The sequence below is a fragment of the Chiloscyllium punctatum genome, unplaced genomic scaffold (genome assembly GCF_047496795.1).
Source record: "Chiloscyllium punctatum isolate Juve2018m unplaced genomic scaffold, sChiPun1.3 scaffold_82, whole genome shotgun sequence".
Lineage (NCBI taxonomy): Eukaryota > Metazoa > Chordata > Chondrichthyes > Orectolobiformes > Hemiscylliidae > Chiloscyllium > Chiloscyllium punctatum.
The window spans coordinates 1184053-1192002 of NW_027309816.1; positions in this window are offsets into that span (position 1 = coordinate 1184053).

The following is a 7950-nucleotide window of genomic DNA, read 5'->3' on the forward strand; positions in this document are numbered from 1 at the left end:
GTGATTTTAATCTACATGTAGATTGGTCAAACCAGCTCAGTCAGGGTAGCCTTGAGTTTATTAAATGTATCCATGATAGTTTTCTTGAACAGTACGACATGGAACTGACAATGGAGCAATCTATCCAAGATCAGGCCCCTGTGCAATGAGACAGGAATAATTAATGACTTCAGGGTTAGGGATCCTCTTGGAAGAAGTGATCACTGTATGGTTGAATTTAGAATACATATGGAGAGTGTGAAAATAAAATCTAATATATGGGTCCTTTGCTTCAACACAGGGAACTACAATAGAATGAGGGAGAACCTGGATAAAGTAGATTGGAAACAAAGATTTTATGGAACAGTTGATGAGCAGTGGAAGATTTTCAAAGGCACTTTACGAAGTTTTCAGCAAAGGTATATTCCAGTGAAAAGGAAGGACTGTAAGAAAAGGCATACTCTGCAATGGGTATCTAAGAAAAACGATCAAATTGAAAGAGAAGGCATGCAAAGTGGCCAAAAACAGTATGAAACAAGAACTGGGAAAACTATTAAAGGTCAACAGAAAGCAACAGAAGAGCTACAAAGAAATGTAAGATAGAACATGAGAAAAATAAATGAGCACAGACTATAAAGACAGAGAGCAAAATTTTATATTGAACAAGAAAAGAGTGGCTAAAGTAAGTGTTGGTCCTTTGGAAAATGAGAAGGAGCATTAAGTTATGAGATATCACAGTGGAGAAGAACTAATCTCTTGCCAATAGTTAGTAAAGAGACAAAGGTAGATGAGGATTTGGAAACTATCATTATTACGGAACAGCTAGTGTTGGACTGTTGGAGGTAATTGAGTTAATGACAGAAAAGTCTTCTGACCCTGATGGAATGCATCCCAGGGTACGAAAAGAGATGCCAGGAGAAATAGCAAATGCACTGGCAGTAATTTTCCAAAATTCACTGGAAACTGTGGCAGTCCCAGCAGATTGTAAAGCAGCAAAAGTGACGCCACTGTTTTAAAAAGGAGGTGGAAAAAAGATGGGGAATTACCCAACAGTTACCTTATTCTCTGTAGTGGGAAAGATGCTTGGGTCTATTATCAAGGAAGAAATAGCAGGGAATCTCGACAGAAATTGTCCCATTGTACAGACACAGCATGGGTTCATGAAGGGCAGGTCATGCTTCACAAATCGGTTGGAATTCTATGAAGCCATTTCGAGCAAGGTGGACAACGGGGACCCAGTGGATGCGGTGTACCCGGATTTCCAAAAGTCCTTCAACAAGGTGCTATGCAAGAGGCTGTTACATAAGAGAAGGGCGCATGGCGTTAGATGTAAGGTATTAGCATGGATAGAAAATTGGTTGACTAACAGGAAGCAAACTGTGGGGATAAATGAGTACTATTCTGGTTGACAATCAGTGACTAGTAGTGTGTCTCAGGGATCAGTGTTGGGACTGCAATTATATCCAATTGATACAGATGATTTGGAGTTGGGGACCACATGTAGGGTGTCAAAGTTTGTATATGACACTAAGATGAGTAGCAGATCGAAGTGTGCGGAGGACTGTGAAACTTTGCAGAGGAACAGAGATACATTGAGTGAGTGGGCAATGGGCTGGCATTTGGAATAGAATGTTCATAAATGTAAAGTCATACTGTTTGGTTGAAGTAACATTAAAGAAGAGATTATGACTTGAATTTTAAAAAGTTGCATCATTTGCTATGCAGAGGTACCTGAGGAGCATTCTACATGAGGGTTGGTCACCAGGTACAACAATCAACTCAGAAAGCAAATGGAATTTTGTCCTTCATTGCTGAAGGGATTGTGTTTAAAAGCAAAGGGTTTGTTTGAGTAGTATTTGGGTGCTGGTGAGGCCACACCTGGATTACTGCATGCAGTTTCTGCCATCTTACTTGCTCAAGGATGTACTGGCACGAGAGGGGGTGCAGAGGAGGTTAACTAGGTTGATTCCAGAGTTGAGGGGGTTGGCTTAACAGAGACTGAGTCGATTGGGATTATATCCATTGGAATTCAGAAGAACGGAAACCTATAAAATAATGAGTGGAATGGATAAAATAGAAGTAAAGAGGATGTTTCCACGAGGTAAAAACAATGACTGCAGATGCTGGAAACCAGATTCTGGATTAGTGGTGCTGGAAGAGCACAGCAGTTCAGGCAGCATCCGAGGAGCAGTAAAATCGACGTTTCAGGCAAAAGCCCTTCATCAGCAATACAGGCAGACTGCCTGAAGCATGGATAGCTAAGTGAGAGGACGATGGGGGTGGGGAGAAAGTAGCATAGAGTACAATAGGTGTGTGGGGAGGGGATGAAGGTGATAGGTCGGGGGGAAGGGTGGAGTGGATAGGTGGAAAAGAAGATAGGCAGGTAGGACAAGTCATGGGGACAGTGCTGAGCTGGAAGTTTGGAACTGGGGTGAGGTGGAGGAAGGGGAAATGAGGAAACTGTTGAAGTCCACATTGATGCCCTGGGGTTGAAGTGTTCCGAGGCGGAAGAAGAGGCGTTCTTCCTCCAGGCTTCAGGTGGTGAGGGAGCGGCGGTGAAGGAGGCCCAGGGCCTCCATGTCCTCGGCAGAGTGGGAGAAAAAGTTGAAATGTTGGGCCACAGGGTGGTGTGGTTGATTGGTGCGGGTGTCCCGGAGTTGTTCCCTAAAGCACTCTGCTCGGAGACGTCCAGTCTCCCCAATGTAGAGGAGACCGCATCCACTGGCAGGTGAAGCCAGGATAAGAGGACATCCAGTCAAGATTAGAGACAGCAAATTTAGGACTGAATTGAGAAGGAACGTCTTGACCCCGATTGAATTCATTGCCCAGAGAAGTAGTTGATGCTAGTTCAGTAAACGTTTTTAAAGCTAAGGTAGATTTTATTAAAAAGAAATAATTAATTAAGGGATACGGTGAGAACATGGGTAAATGGTTCTGCATCCACAAAATGATCAGCCATGATCTTATTGAATGGAATTGCAAGCTCAAAGGGCAGGATGGCCTTCTCCTGTTCCTAGTTCTTTGGTTCTTATATTTTGCACTCCTCCCTCACTCTTGACTTGCAGGTGCTGGTGTTGGATTAGGATGAGGGCTGAAAAATGTGTTGTTGGAGAAGTGTAGCAGATCAGGCAGCCTTCAAGGAGCAGGAGAATCGATGTTTCCTGAAGAAGGGCTTATGCCCAAAATATCGATTCTCCTGCTCCTTGGATGCTGCCTGACCTGCTGCGCTTTTCCAGCAAGACATTTTTCAGCTCTGATCTCCAGCATCTGCAGTCCTCACTTTCTTCTAAATAGACTAGGTGTTTACCCTGGGGTGGTGGAGCCCAGAACTAGAGGATATAGGCTTAGGGTGAGAGGGGAAAATTCAAAAGGAGCCTAAAGGATAACTAAAATTGTTACACTTAAAAAGCATTTGAATAGGAAGGGTTCAGAGGGACGTTTGCCAAGTGTTGGCAAATGGGAATAGATTAGATTAGAATATCTGGTTGGCATAGATGGGATGGACCGAAGAGTCTGTTTCTGTGTTAGACATCTCTGACTGTGGGATCATAAAAGTGAACACTGCTCTGATTCACCTCTGGGCTCCTTGATATCCACTTGTTCGTTATCTAGCTTCTTCAGTCTCACGTGAGTTTATCTTTGCCATGTTTAGTATTTTACTATTACGTTCACAGACCTTTTCATAAATGCATTGTCCACTGCTGCCCAACTCCTGACCATATGCTGCTCCATTATCAGGTTATTTTTTCCTCAATATTTTTGACAATCAAGAATTCTTTTTTCCAATAAGTGAATGGATTTTCCTTCCATTTCTGACAGTCAAATTCCGAACCATTTTCAATCCCTATAATTCATATTGCACTTCCTGAAACATCATCTCCTTCCACAGATACCAGTGATCATTGGCAAAGCCCTGTTGCCTGTGGAGAGGGTGATGTTTGACTTCCTTGTATTGCTGCAGTTGGTATGATGAAGGTGCTCCCACAATGTGGTTGGGTAAGAGACATTACAGATTATTCACTCAGCGATAGTGAAGAGTAGAAGATATCTGTACATGTTTTTAATTTCACAAAAATATTGTGAACTTTTGACATAAGGCCACAGATGGAGAATATTATGTCCAGTGACCAAAACCATTGCCAAATAAGCATTTTTTCAGGAATGCCTTAAAGGAAGAAAGCAGATCTTAGAGGGTGGGAATTGCAGACCATGTTGCCTTGGAATCTATAGAAACAGTCACACAGCTGAACTCAAAAATAAACCCATCATTGGGAATCTAAACTAAAATGAGTTATTGAGATATGAAAGGGTGTCTGGTGCAGGAAGATAGGAATGATTACAGCCAGGAATTAAACCAAGGGTGTGAAAGTAAATTGCTGTTGCTTATAAATGGGAGCCTTTTGATGGATCAGCAAGTTCTGGTACAAGTGAGCACTTGGGCGGTAGAGTTTTCAATATTCTGGAGATTATAGGGAGGATGATTGTTGGATCCTGGCCAGGAGTGGGTTTAGATAATGAAATCTAGAGTTAACAAAAGGAATGAATGAGAGTTTCAGCAAATGAGCTGAGACTGTGGTGAGGTCCGGTGATATCACTGAAGGCGAAATAGTGGTCTTGGAGTGGGACTGGGCTGTCACCCTCACCTCTAGGATTCAGCTGTTTGTCAGTTTGTGAATCAAGTCTGTAACAAGCTCAGGAGCTGAGTGGCCCTGGCAGAACCCAAACTGGGTGTCACTGAGCAGGTTATAGCTGAGTATGTGCTTGACAGTACTATTGATGACACCTTCCAACACTTCACTGCGGAGCGAGTGTGGACTGATGGAGGGGAATTGGCTGGGTTGGATGTTTCCTGTGTTTTTGTGTTGAACAACACTGGGAAATGTTCCACAATGTCGGAAGGTGCCAGTGCTGGAGCAGTAATTATCTTGGTGTGTAGCAAGTTCTGGAGCACAGCCATCAGTCTTATTGCCACAATGTTGGCAGGGCCCATAGCCTTTACACGACTTGATCTGATTTGAAATGAGTTTTCAACCAATTCGATTCACATCTGTGATGTCAGGGACCAATGGAGAAGGCTCATCCACTTGGCACTGCTGGCTGAAGATTGCTGTAAATGCTGTTGTCTTATCTGTTGCATGAATGTGTGAGGCTCCTCCATCAGTAAGGGTGGGGATATTGTGATGCTGCCTCCAGTGAGTTGTTTAATTGTCCATCACCGTTCATGACGAGGTGTGGCAGAGCTCAGATCTGATCTATTGATTGTTGGATCACATAGTTCTATTTGGTGTTGCTTGCGCTGTGTGGCAGGCACATTGGTTAGCTTCACCAGGTTGGCACCTCATTTTTAGGTATGCCTGGAATTGCTCCTGGCATGCCCTCCTGCATTCTCCATTGAGCCAGGGTTGATCCCCAGCTTGATGTTAATGGTTGAGTGGGGGATATTCCAGGCTATGAGATTTCAGATTGGGCTGGAGTACAGTTCTGTTGCTGTTGTTGACCCACAGTGAGGCGGAAGTTGCAGGTTCAAGAGGGCTGTGTTGTTGTATTTTCCAGTGCATTAGTAGATGTAATGTGCTCCATCCAGTTTCATTCCTTTGTTGAGACTGTGCAGTGATTAATACAATGAGTGATTTGATGGGCCAGTGTCAGGAATGCAACTTTTAAAAACAGGTTTGGTGATTGACACATGAAAGAAGTGAAACTATCATGGTATTCGAACAGATGAAAGACTCAACAGACAATCAAGGTATTTTTCAATGGAGAATTTCAGTTACATCACACTGTAAATTTTTGCTATAAATTCCGTGCCTTTGAATTGTGCACTGCACAATCACCTGATGAAGGAGCGGCCCTCGGAAAGCTAGTGTGCTTCCAATTAAACCTATTGGACTATAACCTGGTGTTGTGTGATTCTTAACTTAGAATATTACAGCACTACTAACAGGACTGCATGTAAACAAGCTCAGTACAGTTGATCAATACATTCGGAAGGATTTTCTCCAAGTTTGATGATACCATAATAGTCAAAATCGTCAACTTCAACCTGCAATGTTGCTCTTAACAAAAACTTCAGGCTGACACAAATCTCCCCACCCCACTGCAATGTGGTACCCGGGCCCGGCCCAGGAATTGGAACTGGGACATGTGTGGACTGTGATCTCTAAGGAAGCGAGCAAACACAATTCTGACCGATTAGTCCTCAAAGATGAGTAGCAAGTTTGAGACACGGCAGGTGGTATGCCTTTTTGCATTTAGCTTAATTGCATTTCTTATTTGCAGTAATGTTTTGCAAAGTATAAAGATATGTGTTTTTTTTCCATGGTTGGGGAGTTTTATCCGAATTGATTACAGTTGCTGCCTCTTGCTCCCCAAGTCAAATCATAGGATCGATTACAAAACAATAAACTGCAGGTGCTGGAGATCTGAACCTCAGAAACAAAGTGCTGGAGAAACTCAGCAGCTCTGAGGGTATCTGTGAAGAGAAAAAATGTTACATTTGAAGTTCACTGACTCTTTGTCTGAATGGACAAAAGATCACTGGACTTGGAACTTACAACGTTTTTCCCCTCAGAGGTGCTGCTGGACCTGCGGTTCTCCAGCTCTGTGCTTTCTATAGTGAACTTTATTTACAAAATAGATCGGAAAAATACTAATCTCCAAAAGTGAAAGGTTCATTGCAAACATGAGCATAGTTTCCACACTTGCATTACACAAGCACGCCTCAGTTTAAAAACAAGATTTAACTCTGTGACATTCCATCTCAAAATTAGCCAAGTTACACCAGTAATAAAGCTCATCCACCCAATGAGGCACTTCAGCACAACATCCTGCAGTGTTTCACACAGCCACCTTCATCAAAGTATGATCACATGTCACAAAATTGAAGGCCAAGAGCATGTCTCTTTAAAGGGGCTGAAATCAAACTCTCAATTTTGGGAAGGCTTTTTGATCAAACCTGATTGAACACTTAAATCTCAGAGCATAATCTTTGTTTTTTTAAACAAAGTGTGTGGGAAACATCCCACATCTTGCTAAAGGTTCAGTTCGGTCTGATACATAGAGCCAAAGGTCAAACAAACAAAACACTTTCCATTCACTTTTAGGAAGACTTGACATCACATTTCTTCAGGATTTAAAATATTTTATAAATTGTTTGTAAAATCAATTGTCACATTAAAGAACTGGACAATAAATGTCATTGTATGCAATAGGAGTGAAGCCTGTGACAGCAGATTTAGCTTTAGAGGGCACTGTATGTGCTTTCTAAATTCTGGGAGCACTTTGGGAGACTGCTCCCAGATAGTGATAGTGAGCATACCTGGAATGCACTGTTTAGATTTGGGAGTCCTTGGGAAACAATCTGTGGTTTCACTAATACTTGGCTTGCGTTGGTGTACAGTAAGCAATTCATAAAGTTATTTATGTATTGTTGTTAACTACCTGAATGGTATTCAAATTGACCAGATTGCCTTCAACAGTGTGAATGCATCTATTGTAAATATTTGGAACATTCCAGAACTGCCCAGTGCTTGGCAAATTCAGGGGGGGACAAAAAATCACATTGAGTAATTTGAAATTAAGAATCCAAGAGGACTTGAATACTTCAGTGATTAATTCAAATAGTTAAATGGAGTGATCACATTTAAAATACCTCTTATCCATTGGAATGAATGGACCGACAAAACTGGGACCAAATGTCTAGCTGGGGACTATGAAAGGTGCTTTGATAATGTCACCTACATTTACCAACAATAATTTGGCAAGCTCGGAAATTTTAAAAAAAAACTAGCTTCATTGCTGCTCCGATCAGGTCCCAAGCTCTGTGAAAAACTAACAATGTTCAGGTTTATTGCATATGCTCCGAAACACATGTTTCTTCTACAGATCCTGCAAGTTTCCCCAACGAGTACAGTCCATCCAAATGATGTTGCTAACTTTGGCCAACTCAATTATTTCCTCACCTCTAGAGCC